Genomic DNA, 16,646 nt, shown 5'->3' with positions numbered 1-16,646 from the left:
AAACAAATCTATGTGAGGAGTGGCCAAGTAGCAGGCACCAAAATGATGGCCTACAGATTGTCCTGTCATTATGTTGTTTTTTAAGGTTTCCGTGATTACTGCCTCCTTTCCCCAGGGCTGATTCAGAGACAGGTTCAACATCTAAAGGTTGTTGTCTTCTGAAGCAGACTCCCCATCTTGGTCTGCACCTGTGCTAGAAGCTGGGCTAGGAGGCTGCTCCTTTCTCCTTTCCATTTCATGAAGGAGGACAACACTATTGAGAACAACTTCAGAGAGTGTTCTTTTTCTTATTAGTTGGGACATTCCAATTGGGACAAGGTTCTCCACCACCAGTATATGGTGAAGAACCTCTTGTGGCTCCTTGGGTACCTGTTCACAAGGCGAATCTCAGGCAAAGTGACCAACTCATCCCATTTCACTGGGATAGAGTGAGTTGGTTTCCCTTAACATGGGAGAGTCAGCAGGGCACAATGGCTCGCGCCTGTAATCCCAACATTTTGGGAGGCTGAGGCGGGTGGGTTACCTGAAGTCAGGAGTTTGAGACAAGCCTGACCAACATGGTGAAATCCCGTCTCTACTAAAAATTCAAAAATCAGCTGGGCGTGGTGGTGGGCACCTGTAATCCCAGCTACTCAGGAGGCTGAGGCAGGAGAATCTCTTGAACACGGGAGGCAGAGGTTGCAGTGAGCCAAGATAGCGTCATTGTACTCCAGCCTGGGTGACAAGAGTGAAACTCCATCTCAAAATAATAATAATAATAATAATAATAATAATAAAAAAATAAAACATGAGAGCGTAAAGCTACAAAGAAGAATGTAGAATCCCAACATTTACCTTTTAGCCTTTCCTCCTTCTTCTCCATGGCCTTGTCTCTCCACAAATACACAAATTTACAATGCCTTCCTACTTTGTTCCAAAATAACTCTGTCTGTCATTTGAGGCTTTGTATAATCACCACACTACTTCCCTCTCAAACTTTATTGCCCACAAGACCCCTACCACAAGGCCAGCCAGTTTTCTCACTTCTCCTATTTGCCTTGCTCACTCCCACTTCTGTGCCTTGTTGATGCGATTTACAACCCCCTTCACCCTTTTCTCCATTGGTCCAAACTGTAACTTTCTTTCAAGGGTCAGCCCAAGTGCTACCTCCTGCAAGAAGCCTTCTGTTGCCTCCCCAACCCTGACTTTCTCTGTCGTTGTGCTACTGGCACATGCTCTCTTGTACTAGTCCTACAACTCTTTTTTTTTTTTTTTTCTTTGAGATGGAGTCTCTCTCTGTTACCCAGGCTGGAGTGCAGTGGCACAATCTTGGCTCACTGCAACCTCTGCCTCCTGGGTTCAAGTAATTCTCCTGCCTCAGCCTCCTGAGTAGCTGGGACTGCAGGCATGTGCCACCACACCCGGCTAATTTTTGTATTTTTAGTAGAGACAGGTTTTACCATGTTGGTCACTCTGGTCTCGAACTCCTGACCTCATGATTCGACTGCCTCGGGCTCTCAAGTGCTGGGACTGCAGGCGTGAGCCACTGCACCTGGCCCCTAGTCCTTCAACTATTTCTGTGTTTGTCCTGCCTCCCCCTAAAAAGTGTAAAGTTAGTGAGGGAAGAATACGTAATGACTGTTTATGGTGCCACTTGTTGATGACAATGGTGCTTGACAAATGGGGATGATGATGAAGCTTCCTCCCCCATACTTCCTCCATGAAACCATGCAAGGCTCAGACACACTCATCTCTAAAAGCTGTGGCATGGCCACTGTAGCTGGGGCATAAACTCCCCTGGCTGAATGAGCACTGTCTCATTCAGCCATCAACTCACAGAGGTTCCCTGGCCACATGACCTGTCCCTTCTCAAGAATTTCTACAGCATTTTTTTTGTTTATACCAGAGTATAGCACCAAAATTATTTCAAGTGTATTCATTTTTATTCCCCAACTAAATTATCACAGGCTCCTTGAGGTCAGAGCCCCTATTACTATACTTTTGTTGGACTCCCCCATGACTGGTATAGATCTGTAAAGTTTCTGTCACCTGATCCCCCTCACCCACCAACTTCTCTATTTTCAGCCCTAGGACTCTTTGGCGCTTTAGGTCACTAAATCCTCTGGTCTCTTATTTCCCTGTTCCTTTGCCCTGCTGGGAGAAGCTAACAGAGAATTCGCCGTTTCTGCCCAAACACTCTTTGCTCTCTCAGGCCATCTCTAGATTCCAGCTCTTCTTGGGACTAAAGATGCTGGCAATGTTGGCAGTCATAAGGCTGCTGAGGTTCTAGGAACTCCTTCCCCATTAAGAGCACTGATCTCCCACAGACTGGTCATCTGAGGTGACACCTAGGCTGCCCCCTGAATGCCAGGTAGTGTTCAAGCATCAATTTCTCTATGTTCTTTTTTTTTTTTTTTTATTGAGATGGAGTTTCGCTCTTGTTACCCAGGCTGGAGTGCAATAGTGCGATCTTGGCTCACCGCAACCTCCACCTCCTGGGCTCAAGCAATTCTCCTGCCTCAGCCTCCCAAGTAGCTGGGACTACAGGCGCACGCCACCATGCCCAGCTAATTTTTGTATTTTTTAGTAGAGATGGGGTTTCACCATGTTGACCAGGATGGTCTCCATCTCTTGACCTCTTGATTCACCTGCCTCGGCCTCCCAAAGTGCTGGGATTATAGGAGTGAGCCACCACTCCCGGCCCCAAATTTCTGTATGTTCTATATTCATCCCAATATTTGCTGCTTTGCTTTGAGGCCACACTGCTTCCAGCCAATGACTGAGCATAGCAGGGATACTAAGTCAGATCCATTTCTGGAAGACAGACCTATTCCAAAAGGCAGCTTTGGCTACAGGACTCTCATCAGCCAGGGCAAATTTTATTAGAACTGCTCTTCAGTCCAAAATTCTTCCTTCCCAACCTTCTTTTTGCCTTTTCTTATCCATAAAGGTCAGGTTTACATTGCAATCTGACAGCTCTTCCAACCTCTTCCAGTTCTTACCCTGTTATGGGCATTTCCCGCAATCAATCTCTTGCGTAATTAATCCCATCTTTTAGTATCTGCTCCTTGGAGAATCTGAGCTAACACTGATGGCAGTAGGAGTGGTGGGTGGTAGGCATTCATTAGTGCTAGGGAGGTGATCTGGCAATGGCCCAAGTTTCATGATGTTTCCTGTTGCTTTCCACTCTTAGTTTGCCCATTGCATCATCATGTAGTCTAGGGGGAGTCTCTTTCTCCTATTGGTGGTAGTAACAGTGGCAGCTGTGATGTTGGCTATGTAGGCCTGAGTCTAGTTCTCTAGTCCAGCTGGTGATTTTGTGAGCTGTTCAATATGCTTTCAATATACACATTTTCTGCCTAAATTTGCCAGTCAATTTCTGTTGCTCACAACTGAAAACCCTCTGGATTATACATTGAACTGACAAAAATATTCAATCACAATACACCATGATAAGGGTTGTGTATTAGTCCATTCTCACACTGCTATAAAGAAATACCCATGGCCCGGCGTGGTGGCTCACACCTGTAACCCCAGCAGTTTGGGAGGCCGAAGTGGGTGGATCACTTGAGGCCAGGAGTATGAGACAGAGCAAGACTCCCTATCAAAACAAAGCAAAACAAAACAAAACAAAAACACTGTGGGATTTAGTCTTGAATCTGTCTCTAAGTCTTCATGTCATCTTGGGTTTCTCTGGAATTTCTAAGATCTCTTCTAACTCTAACATCCTGTGGCTCCCTATTTAAGCATGGCAAATTGATTCTACACACAGCACTGTGGTTATACAGCCACTTCAACAGGTAAATCACCAAAGTGTCCTAAAGCTATACTCTCACATGTGAAATATGTATAATCATGTTTATAATCACCAAAGATGAGATGCAATGTAAACATCCATCAATAAAGAACTGCTAAAATACATTCTGGTACATCTGCAGTAATTATGAAATACTTAGATTCCACACAGTGCTGCCCTACAGCCATAAAGAAGCTCTGCCTGTACTGATATGAAACGGTCTCCAGTATATATTAAGGGATAAAAGCAAGGTGCAGGCTATCATTTATGGTATGCTACAATTTGTATAAAACTTAAGGATATAAAGAAAAAATATAAGGTTATATATATATACATTCATGTGCAGAGTATCTCTGGAAGGATGCACAAGAAATTGGAAACTGATTGCCTCCAGGGAAGGGAAATGGACAACTAGAGAGATGGCAGGGAATATATGTATTAATCTCGTCAAAACATTAAAAAAAGAATCTTAACCAACCGTGTAACAGACCTCTCTTTTTCAACCATCTAACAGAACCTAAGAGAACAAAGTTAGGGGTGACTTTGTTTCTGAAAGCAGAAAGAAGTTTCTGAGGCTATGTTCTGGCTTAGACTGGCTCAGAAGTATGTAGGTAGCTATCATGGGTCTTAGCTGTTTCCTTCCCTCCATGCCGCACTTGACTTGAAGGTGCATCTTGAGAGTTGCTTCAGGCAGCTGACAATGCAAAGGAAACTGGAGAGGCTAGAAGCCTCTGTGTCAGTGAGGTCTGGAAGGAGAGTGAAGCAGCAACCAGAAGTTAACATGCTCTCAAGTAAGGCACCTGAAAAGACTTTCTCACTACTTCAGAAACCTGTTGCCGCACCTCCAGGGTAAGTCAAGGGATCAAGTGACACCAGGACCCCAGGCCACACACCAAGATAACAAATCAAATTTTATTTCCACTATCAGTTCCCCTGAAGAGCAAAAGAATGTCTGTTCTTTTCTTTGGATATAAATAACACAAATAGCATCCACTGAAAGCTAGTAGTTTTCAAAACGACAAAGTTTAAAAAGATATATCATTCATAGCCAAGAACTAACCACAGGTTAACACAATCAGTGGGAAAAGCAATTCATCCTGTTGAGACTTATTTTATGAAGGATAGTTATATATAAAATTAATGGAAGCATTATGCTTTGAAATACAACTCATTCAGCAAAAACTCTAGAACTCAGTTTTAACATACCAAATGGGCACATTTAACTCTTTTTTTTGAAAAAGGTAATTGATTGGTTTTAATTATTATACAAATTGTAATAAACTAAAGAGTTCTTTTGTTTAAATAATATCATACCAACATTTACTGAGTGCTTACTATGTGCCAAGTACTGTTGTGAGCCCTCTATGATCTAATTTAACACCTGCAATGCCCTTATGAGATAGGAGCTATAATCATCTCCAGTTTATAGATAAGGAAGTTGCAACACAGAAAAGTTATGAAAACTTGTCTAAGCTAAAATCGCTGAGGTAGTAGAGCTTGGATTTGAACCGAGGAAGTCAGGCTTTGGTGCCTGGGCCCTATTCATTTAAAATAGCAAACAAATTGTGTTGAAAATTAAAATATGACCTGCAAGGAAGTTTTAGGAGTCAATTTGACAATTCCAAGGATACCAGCCAGAAAGAAAATCTGAATTTGTGAAGTTCATATCTGAACTACTTTAACAGTCACCTAACTGGTTTCCTTACTCTAGTCTCTACACTCTACACTGTCCTACCCTATTAAGCTTCCTAAGATACTGCTGTTATCACATCACTCCCTTCACCAAAAGCTCCCGTGGGCTCCTTTCTGTCTATCTAATAGATCTCAAACTTGAATGTGCATCATCTACATCTGAGAAGCTTGCTCAAAATACTGATTTCTTAGCCTCCAAGCCAGAAAATTTGATTTAGTAGGTCAAGGTGGGGCCTGAGAATCTGTGTTTTAAGCCTGCAAAACATCTGTGGACAGCCTAAACTCTGTGTGCTAGGATTCAAGACTGTCCATGTTCTGGCCCAAATGCACCTAATTCCCAATATGAGTGCTCTATTTTAGAATAGTCATTGTCCTCAAACTTCTCATGTAGGAGACATTTTTTAACTCCAAATATTTGCCCACCCCTTCCAACCCATCCAGAATAACCTCTTGCCTTCTTTCCTCCTATCCAAACACTGTAACTTACTTTACAAGACTCTCTTTAAATTCTCCGGCCAAGAGGACATCACTTGTTTTCTGAATAACTAAGTCTCTACTGTCTGACCCCAATTCTTTTGGTATTTAACTGGTCTCAAGAGTATATGCCTTGCTCCCCTAATAACAATGATGGCTTTTTCAGGGCAGCCAGAGCTGCAATGTCCATTAGGGTAGCCGCAAGCCACACATGGTTATTTAAACTTAAGCTAATTAAGATTAAATAAAATTAAAATTTCAGGCCTGGCACTGTGGCTCATGTCTGTAATCCTACCACTTTGGGAGGCCAAGGTGAGTGGATCACTTTTTGAGGTTAAGAGTTTGAGACCAGCCTGGTCAACATATAGTGAAACCCCGTCTTTACTAAAAATACAAAAATTAGCTAGGTTTGGTGGTGCATGCCTGTAATCCCAGCTGCTTGGGAGGCTGAGGTAGAAGAATCGCTTGATCCCGGGAGGCAGAGCTTCCAGTGAGCTGAGATCATGCCACTGTACTCCAGCCTGGGTGACAGAGCCAGACTCTGTCTCAAAATAAATAAATAAAATTTCCGTTCCTCAGTCACATTAGAGCACTAGCATATTTCAAGTGCTCAATAGCCACATGTGTATGGATATATTGCACAGATATAGAAGATGTCCACATCACAGAAAGTTCTAATGGACAAGCATAAAGAGTCTGCTGTGGCTGTCACAGCTGCAGCTACCTTCTTACATATTCTCCCTATAAACATTGCTTCCTGTGAACTTAACTAAATATGTCTCCTGAGAGCAAAAAGTGATGGAATTTTTTTAAACTCTGATTCCCATTTCCAGTAAAAATAAGGAGCTTAAAAGATGGATCTCAAATGTAAATATCACTCAGTATTTCTTTTTTTTTTTGAAATGTAGTCTCAGCTCACTACAACCTCTGCCTCCTGGGTTCAAGGGATTCTCCTGCCTCAGCCTCCCAAGTAGCTAGGATTACAGGCACGCACCACCATGCCTGGCTAATTTTTGTATTTTTAGTAGAGTTGGGGTTTCACCATGTTGGCCAGGATAATCTTGAACTCCTGACGTCAGGTGATCCACCTGCCTCAGCCTTGAAAAGTGCTGGGATCACAGGCATGAGCCACCGCACCCAGCCTATCATTCAGCATTTCTAATCAAGCCTCAAACCTTCCCTTCTCTCAATTCTCATCCTTCTGTACCTCTCTGCTGCATTTTGCATTCTGTAGACCAGACTTTCCTCTCCTACTCAAAATGCTCTCCTCCTTTGCTTCTCTGATACTGTAACAACAACAAGAAGAAAGATCATCACAAATTTATTAATTATTTACTTACCTTGTGCCAGGCACCATGCCGAGCACTTTACATACCTTAACAACCACATTAGGTAAATACTATTATTATCTCCATGTTATAGATGAGGTATCTATCTGAAGTTCAAAGACATTAGTTGATCTGCTCAAGGTCACTGAAATAGAGGTATTAGGACTAGAACCCAAACATCTCCCAAGGCTATCCTCATGAGTCATTACTAGATCAAATGCATAAAAAAAGGCAGGTCAGATCATCAAAGGAATGAAACAACCCATTCAAAAGAGTCTCCTCTTTTATTTTCCTCCTTTTTGCCTGCCCTTCTAAAACTCTCTTTCTCACTCTATCTCACATACCCCTCTGGTAGATTTTCGAGGTCTTGACAGCCTGGGGAATTTAAAGGCAATTGCTAAGTATTTGAGAAAAAAGTAACCACAGTAGATTCAGGAGAACAGGGGCCATGTACTGCCTTTCATTTTCCAGAATTTCGTCTTCTCCTATACCCTGTAGACCCTTTACATGAAAACCTACGTTGTTCAGAACTCAGAATTTTGATCCAACTACTATGCAAATAGTCCATTTTAATCATACCAGAGGCCATTTGTAGCTTTTTGGTTCTCTGGGTTTGGCTCTGTGTCCAGCAGCTGCTGCCAAAGCTAGTCAAACACGACTGAGAAGTGCTGGAGGAGTTCAGCTTTAGGTTGGAACAGTCACCAGCTTACTAGTGTTTCATATTACCATAACTTTAATCAGGTCAAACTCAGCATTCCTGGCCGGTAGACAGGGAATGAGAATGTGGGGGAAAAAAAGTTTATAGCAACCTTGCCCTCTGCCTTAATGTAAAAGAGATACTAACTCCACTCCTGCCAAACTTACCAGGCTCCCATAACATGTTCTAAGCTACACAAAGCCCAGCTACCGGAGACAAGGAGCCAAGTTAATGACCGTGCAGACCATCTAGATTTTGAAGCCTCTACTACTTCGGCTAAGGAAGAATAAGGAAAAGTCCAGTATCTGACAAGACTAGGCTTATTAAGAAAAAAAATGAAAAAAAAAAAGAAAGAAAGAAAGAAAGGAAGAATAAGGAAAACTGGCTTCTCGTCCTAGTTATGCAACTGACTCTGTGTGTGTGTGTGTGTGTGTGTGTGTGTGTGTGTATTTAGTGAGAGCTCTTTTCCTTTTACTCTCTATGCACATAACATAAACATTAAATCTATGCATGTACCATAAGCATAAATATTTTTTTAATTTTCCTTTTACTATCTATGCATGCACAAATAATATATAACATAATAGGATATTGTTTTATATTTTTATACTTTAATGCTATTATACAGAATTTTCTATAACTTTTTTTTCCTCAACAGTATGTTTTTTTTTCTGAGATGGAGTTTTGCTCTTGTCGCCCAGGCTGGAGTGCAATGGTGCAATCTCTGCTCACTGCAACCTCCGCCTGGGTTCAAGCGATTCTCCTGCCCCAGCCTCCTGAGTAGCTGGGATTATTGGTGCCCACCACCAGACCCAGCTAATTTTTGTATTTTTAGCAGAGATGGGGTTTCACCATGTTGGCCAGGCTGGTCTCGAACTCTTAACCTCAGATGATCCGCCCGCCTTGGCCTCCCAAAGTGCTGGTATTACAGGCATGAGCCTCCTTGCCCAGCCAACAGTATGGTTTTGATAAATTTTGCTGTAGTTTTGTGTTGCTACATATGGCTATAATTCATTCATTTTAAATACTGTATGGAATCCCATCAGATGAATACACCATAGTTCATGTATTCACTCTGTTGATGATCATTCAGGTTGCTTTTCATTTTTTACTGTCTCAAACAAAATCCTTTAATGGACATCTACATATGTATATGTATCCTTATGTACATGTGGAAAAGTTTCTCTTGGTTAAATATCTAAGAGTGATATTACTTTGTCACTGGGGTATGCCTAAGTTCAGCTTTGGTAAATACTGCCAAATAGCTTTTTAGAGTAGTTGTACCAATTTATATAACCACCAATAGTGTACAAAAGTTCCGATAAATCCCCATCTTCACCAATACATGGTAATGTCAGTCTTTTTTCATTTAAGCTGTTCTGATGGGTGTGCAACAGTATCTCATTGTGCTTTTAGTTTGAATTTCCCTCATTACTAGTGAGACAGAGCACTTTTCATAGATTTATCATCTGATGTGCTCTCTTAAAGCAGATATCAACAGAAATAAGAAACGGGTGGCATGATGAACATGAGGGAAAGGTAGTGACTATGAAATAAGGATGGGAAGTGAACACTGTAGAAAGGAGAGTCTAAGGACACTAAATCAACCTTTTTGTTTTGTTTTGTTTTGCTTTGTTTTTGAGACTGAGTTTCACTCTTGTCACTCAGGCTAGAGTGCAATGGTGCAATCTCGGCCTATTGCAACCTCCGCCTCCTGGGTTCAAGTGATTCTCCTGCCTCAGCCTCCCAACTAGCTGGGATTACAGCCACCCACCACCATACCCAGCTAATTATTGTATTTTTAGTAGAGATGGGTTTTCACCATGTTGGCCAGGCTGGTCTCAAACTCCTGACCTGAGGTGATCCACCTACCTCGGCCTCCCGAAGTGCTGGGATTACAGGTGTGAGCCACCACGTCCAGCCAAATCAAACTTTTTGAATGCACCAGTTTTTCTGAGAACTAGCCAAGCATCCACGAATTTGGGAGTTTCTAAGCACAGCAATTAATGCTGCATCCTTGAACTCCAACCACAAAAAATTCCTGGCAGTGAACTGAGGCCAAGCTCTCCTTTCTACAACAGCAGCAGTTCACACTGTTTCCTGGCATCTCTTACCAAGTTAAGGTTCACGACTAAATCTCAATGCCCTTGTTTCAAAAATGGCAGCACTGTCTTGTCAGATTCCAGCTAGAAGGCCATATGGCATCAGTGATAAATAGCACATAAGGGTAAATGCTCTTTGTATTGTTGTACTGGCCCGAGCATAGAAAGTCAACACCAAGACAAAAGTATGCCAAATTGCAGGGTCTTTATTGCCGGCGGCCACGGAGGACTCGTGTCTCTCCAACCCGTGGCCCCGAAAGGAGGGTGTCCATACCTTTTATACCCATAAAACCACCTCGGGAGTGAGGGTGAGGGGCAGGGGGTGAGGGGCTTCAGACGTTCTGAGGGCTAGTGGATTCTGTAAATCACCTCCTGGGCGGAGATGAGGGTGAGGGGCTCCGGACACTCCGAGGGCCAGGGGACTTTGACATTCTGATTGTTACTTAAGTGGTTCACAAAAGTCAAGATTAGCATTTGTTTACACATTGTCTGGGTAGGGTGGAAATTACAGTACTTAATTACTTAATTACTTGGCCCCTTAAGTCACAGGGGCCAAGATGGCATGGGTTTGGACTGTTTGCCTGTCACATTTGGGTTACAGAGAGCAGTTTCAATAGAAAGCCGAAGTATGGTTGAGGTATGCAGTTTTATGGGGCTTTTACCATGTCACAGTACCCAGCATCAATCAAAGAGAACTTTCTATAGCAGCCTGTAATAGGCAGACTGTACTAGCAACATGGTTTATAGTACTGCTTCTCAAATTTTATTTTATTTATTATTTTTTTTTAAGACAAGGTCTTGCTCTGTTACCCAGACTGGAGTGCAGTGGTGTGAACGTGGCTCACTGCAGCCTTGACTTTCCTGGGCTTAGGTGATTCTCCTGCCTCAGCCTCCCGAGTAGCTGGGACTATAGGTATGCGCCACCATGCCTGGCTAATATATATATATTTTTTGAATAGACAGGGTTTTGCCATGTTGTCCAGGCTGGTCTCAAATTCCTGAACTCAAGTGATCTGCCTGCCTTGGCCTCTCCAAATGCTGGGATTATGGGCATGAGCTACTGTGCCCAGCCCTGCTTCTCAAATTTTGATATGCATGTAATCACCTGGGGATCTTTCTAAAATGCAGATTCTAATTTAGCAGGTATGAGGTAAAGTCCAAGAGTCTACATTTCTAACAGGCCCTCCAATGCTGCTGATCTGAAGACCACATTTTTAATTTAGAACATGAGCTATAGAGTCAGGCAGACCTGAATTTCAATCCCAGTTCCACTGTTTCTTAGCTATGAAATCTCGGTTTGCTATTTAATCTCTCTGAGCCTTAGTTTCCTTGCCTATAAAAAGGAGATAAACAAAATTACCTACTTCCTAGGGTTGCTGTGGAGACTAAGTGAAACGATGCACATAAAAACATGCCTAGCAGCCGGGTGCAGTGGCTCACACCTGTAATCCCAACACTTTGGGAGGCCGAGGAGGGTGAATCACAGGAGTTCGAGACCAGCCTGGTCAACATGGTGAAACCCCTTGTTTACTAAAAATACAAAAAATTAGCTGGGAATGGTGGCAGGTGCCTGTAATCCCAGCTACTCGGGAGGCTGAAGCAGGAAAATCGTTTGAACCCAGAAGGCAGAGGTTGCAGTAAGCTGAGATCATGCCACTGCACTCCAGCCTGGGCGACAGTGCAAGACTCTGTCTCAAAAAAAAAAAAAAAGAAAGAAAAAGAAAAAAACCCCTGCCTAGCGTGGTGCATGGAAAGAGTAAGTAATTAATAAATGCTAGTTATTATTAATATTCCATGAACTGTCACTCCCGACACATCTACGCGCTAAAGACTGCAGTTCAGAATGATTATCTGAAAGTGATGCAAGAGCCTACATTAATCAGAGAGAGACAGATTGAATCATATTTAGTCATATTTTGTTAGGCTTATTTCATTGGATTCTAATTCTTTGAAAATTGATATCTCATCTCTATCAGTCAGGGTCCCAGCTGGAAACAGATGGCACATTCAAATTAGCATAATTGGTGGAAAGCTTAACAAAAGGACTATCTACAAAGGTGTGGGCAGGGTATAGGAAAACCAACAGGGAGGGAGAATGCATAATTTGAGGCCATTACTACCCCGTGCACAAGAGGATGAGGGGAGAAATACACAGAAGAAAAAAGAAGAATGTGATATAGAGAGAGTCCCCATGAGAGAGCTGTGACCTTTAGTTAAGGGACAGTAGCTAGCCTGAGGCAATCCTACCAGGAGGAAGCCAGAAATACACACCATAACCTCAATTTCTTCCCTTCCTGTGATGTCCTGTCAGGGATCTCCACCACTCAAACCCTACCAGAAGCCAAAATGGGAAAGGAACTCACGAATGTAATCCACATAGTTTGCCCTCTGGGGGCACAGAGCGGAATATAAAAGGGTGAAGAGTGGATCAGGAGGGGTAAGTAGAAGATACCTGGTACCCCACCTGTGACACATATACGCAACTGAAATACATCTAAACGAGAACACTGTATTCCTCTGACCAAGCCAAGAGAGAACAGACTACTATTTTGGACAAGGTTAAGCTCAACTAATTAATCACTAAATGAGGATCAATAATTTCCAGAGTATCCCTCAATTAGATGTCCTATAATCATCTAAAACTCAACACAACTAAAACTTAATTCATCTTCCACTGCCACCATAATTTAGCTTTCCCATTTCCCTACCCATGGTAGCCTTTGGACTTGCCAGTTTCTCAGCCAGCAACATCCTTTCATTTCCTCTCTGCATATTTACATCTTACTTACCCTTTAAGGTCCAATTCAAATACCTCTCCCTCCTCTGACAGGTCTTTCTCCCAATTACGTCAGGCGCCACTGATTTTCCTTGTCTATGAACTCCCATGGCCAATACTTTAGACACTATTGTCAAGTACTGCTATTTAAATGGCTTGTGTATACATATCATCACGCTAATTAAATACTACACTTCTGAAGGGGAGGAACTATGCATTAACTTGCTTTTTCTCCTCATCAAAGCAAAGCAACTTAGACTTATTACATATAATGAGTATACAATAAACACCTGAAGAATAAAGATAGGGAAAAAAATAGCAGGGAACCAAATTTCCAATCTCATTTATATATGAAAACTTTTCAGAAAAACCCTAGCCTGGCCTTATGTGGAAATCTATAGGCACAAAGGACAGCTCTGCTTACCATCTATCCAATTGGCATTTTCAAAACATTCTTCTAAACAACCCTTGGGTTAAACAGAGAATCAAAACAGAGATTATAAAGTGTTTGAAAATAATCAGCAGGGAAATCAGAACCCATCAAAACCTATCCAGCTTAACGTGGTTCATAAGAAAGTTGTAGCATTACATTCACTTATTTATTTCAATATATTCAAATATATTTCAACTGATAATACATGATTTTTTTTTTTTGAAAGAGGGCCTGGCTCTGTTGCCCAGGCTGGAGTGCAGGGCTATGATCTTGGCTCACTGCCACGTCTATCTCCTGGGTTCAATCCATCTTCTCACCTCAGCCTCCCGAGTAGCTAGGACTACAAACACAAGCCAACATGCCCAGCTAATTTTTGTATTTTTTTGGAGGGACAGAGTTTCACCATGTTGCCCAGGCTGGTATTCTACTCCTGAACTCAAGCGATCCACCTATCTCAGCCTACCAAAGTGCTGAGACTGCAGACGTGAGCCACCACGACCAGCCAATACATGAATTATTTTGATTGACAATAAATGCACTGAACAGTCAACTCAAGAATACAGATAAGTAACAAAGTAGCATGCCCAAAGAAAGTAGAAAGAATTAAGTACTTTTTTAAAAAAAAAATCAATGACCCATTTCTCACTAGTCCTCCCTCTTACAATAAAACAGAAAACCTTGATGTAAAAACAATCAAGCATGAGAAGACTTTGAAAGGTGGAGAAGACAAGGTGGATTGCCTAGGGACCTTAGGATATAAAGAACACTACAGTAGTGAGCTGTCTTCCATAAATTCCAGATGGGACGCTGGAGAAGCCTGCAACCTGAAACTGCCAACAGGCCCAGACCCAAAAAAGAGGCCCTAGAAAAGACTGTTCCCTTTAGTTAAATGACCAGGAAATGGAGTGGCCTAGTAGAACAGAAAATCTTTTTGATAGTAACCATTCTACTCTAATCAAACATCAAAGGAAAATTTGCCCCTTCCCTGTGGTGTCAGCTGTGCCAAACAAAGATAGATACCCATGTCTGCCTCCACATAGCAGCAGTTAGGCAGGCCAACTAGGCCTTGTGCCTCCCCCACAGGAGTGGTATCAGCAGGACCAAACAGGAGTGAACTTCCACCCTGTCTCCTCAGTTGCAAAGAGGTGGAACCAGTCTATGAGAGGTAGTGCTAGATGGCACTCCACTTTCCCCACTGGGGTAGTCTCAGTGGGGCCATCCCTACCTGACAGCAATGAGTTGGTGCAAGTCATCCTTCCATTCCCCATTCTCCCACCTGGAAGGGCCCCAGCAGTGAGCTGAACTTCCACCCTTCCCTCCAGTGCCAACAGGGTAGAACAAAACAGTATGTCAGTATTCTGCTTCTCCCTAATCCCTGTGTCAACAAGGCCTGACAGGGAGCAGAACTTACAATCTGACCCAGCAGCAGCAAAGTGACGTGAGTCTGTACTATGCTTTTGCCAGGGAGGAATCTGCAAGGCTGAGTGGGGAACTAAATTTTTACTTACATCCATTGGCAACAAGGTGGGGCGAGGTGCTTCACTTTTGCCAGCGTCAGCAGGGTCCAGCAGAGAGCTATATATCCACTCCAACACAGACCCACACACCACATTTAACACAGGGTGACTGCCTCCAAAGAAGGAAAAAGAAACAGGATGTTTTGTTTTTTGGGTTTTTTTTGAGAGATGGAGTCTCGCTCTGTCACCCAGGGTGGAGTAGAGTGGTCTTGATCTTCTGACCTCGTGATCTGCCCGCCTCAGCTTCCCAAAGTGCTGGGATTACAGGCATGAGCCACTGCACCTGGCTTACTTTTATTCTTTTGACAGAGTCTTGCGGTGTTGCCCAGGCTGAAGTGCACTGGCATGATCTTGGCTCACTGCAACCTCTGCCTCCCAGGTTCAAGTGATTCTCCTGCCTCAGTTTGCCAAGTAGCTGGGACTACAAGTGTGTGCCACCACGCCCAGCTAATTTTTGTATTTTTAGTAGAGATGGGGTTTCACAATGTGTTGGCCAGGCTGGTCTGAAACTCCTGACCTCAGGTGATCCACCCACCTCGGCCTCCCAAAGTGCTGGGATTACAGGTGTGAGCCACTGTGCCTAGCCAGAAATAGTATGTTTAGTCTCACAACATAATACCTAAAATGTCAAAAATACAATAGAAAATCACTTATACCAAGAAACAGAAAAATCTCAACTTGAATGAGAAAACAAAATCCACAGACTCCAGTGCTGAGCTGACACCGATGTTGAAATTATCTGATGAGGATTTTAAAGAAATCGTTATAAAAGTGCTTCAACAAGCAATTTAAACTATGCTTGAAACAAATGAAAAAAAGTCTCAGCAAAGAAACAGAACATATAAAAAAGAACTAAATGAATATTTTAGAATTAAATTTTAGAATTAAAAAATAAAACAAAAATTTTAAAACTCCCTGGATGGGCTATAGCAGAATGAATATGACAGAAAAAAAAGAATTGGTGAACTTGAATATAGAACAACAAAAACTACCCAATCTGAACAAGAGAGAAAATAGACTGAAAACAAATGAACAGAGCCTCAAAGTCCTGAAGGAAAATTAAACAAGAACAGAACGTTCATATCACTGGAGTTCCAGCAGAAAAGAAGAAAGACTAGGGGGCTGAAAAAGTTCTGAAAAAATAATAGCTGAAAACTTCCCAAAGGTTAAAATATTGACACTAAAAGACTGTGGTTCATTATACATACATTATACATAATATATATAATGTATGTATAATGCAATAATTAGAACAGCCACTTAAATATGTATATAAAATATATATTCATAACCTATATAAATAAATGAAAATGGAATTATATACACCAAACAACAGAGCTGCAAAATACGTGAAGCAAACACTAACAGAAAAGGAACTACAAATAGATAAATCCACAATTATGTTCAAAACTTGTAACATTTCTCTCTCAGCAAATAACAGATCAAAATCAAAAGGGATATAGAAGGAGTGAACACCTCCATCAACTATCAAGATCTAGTTGACATTTACAGAACATTTCACCCACCAACAGCAGAGCAGACATTCTTTTAAAGAGCACATGAAATCTTCACCAAAACAGATCATATCCTGTGTCATAAAATAAACCTGAACAAAAGAACTGAAACCATGTTAAAGAACTGAAACCATAGAGTATATTTTCTGAGCACAAATTAAACAAGAATTTAAAAACTAAAAGACAGTGGGAAAATCTCCGAACATTTAAAAATTAAGCAACATACACAAATATACCATAGGTCAAAGAAGAAGTCTCAAGGGAAATTTTAAAAATACATAGCACTGAATGCAAATAGAAATGCGATATATCAAAATGCAGCTAAAGCAGTGTTGGCA

At 41.9% G+C, this 16,646-nt stretch overlaps 1 protein-coding gene across 1 annotated transcript in view; it reads right to left on the bottom strand.

The window, feature by feature from the left end:
• Positions 1-14,851, bottom strand: part of XKRX (XK related X-linked) — a 32,327-nt gene extending 17,476 nt beyond the window's left edge. The window contains exon 1 of the mRNA XM_064362606.1: positions 14,786-14,851. The gene's annotated coding sequence lies outside the window, so the exon portion shown is untranslated. The remainder of the gene's footprint in view (positions 1-14,785) is intronic.
• Positions 14,852-16,646: the final 1,795 nt, after the last annotated feature.

This window comes from Aotus nancymaae, unplaced genomic scaffold (genome assembly GCF_030222135.1).
Source record: "Aotus nancymaae isolate 86718 unplaced genomic scaffold, 86718_ANA_hifiasm-v0.15.2.pri h1tg000004l, whole genome shotgun sequence".
Classification (NCBI taxonomy): domain Eukaryota; kingdom Metazoa; phylum Chordata; class Mammalia; order Primates; family Aotidae; genus Aotus; species Aotus nancymaae.
The sequence above is the reverse complement of the archived record's forward strand: the minus strand, read 5'-3'. Positions and strand labels throughout refer to the sequence as shown.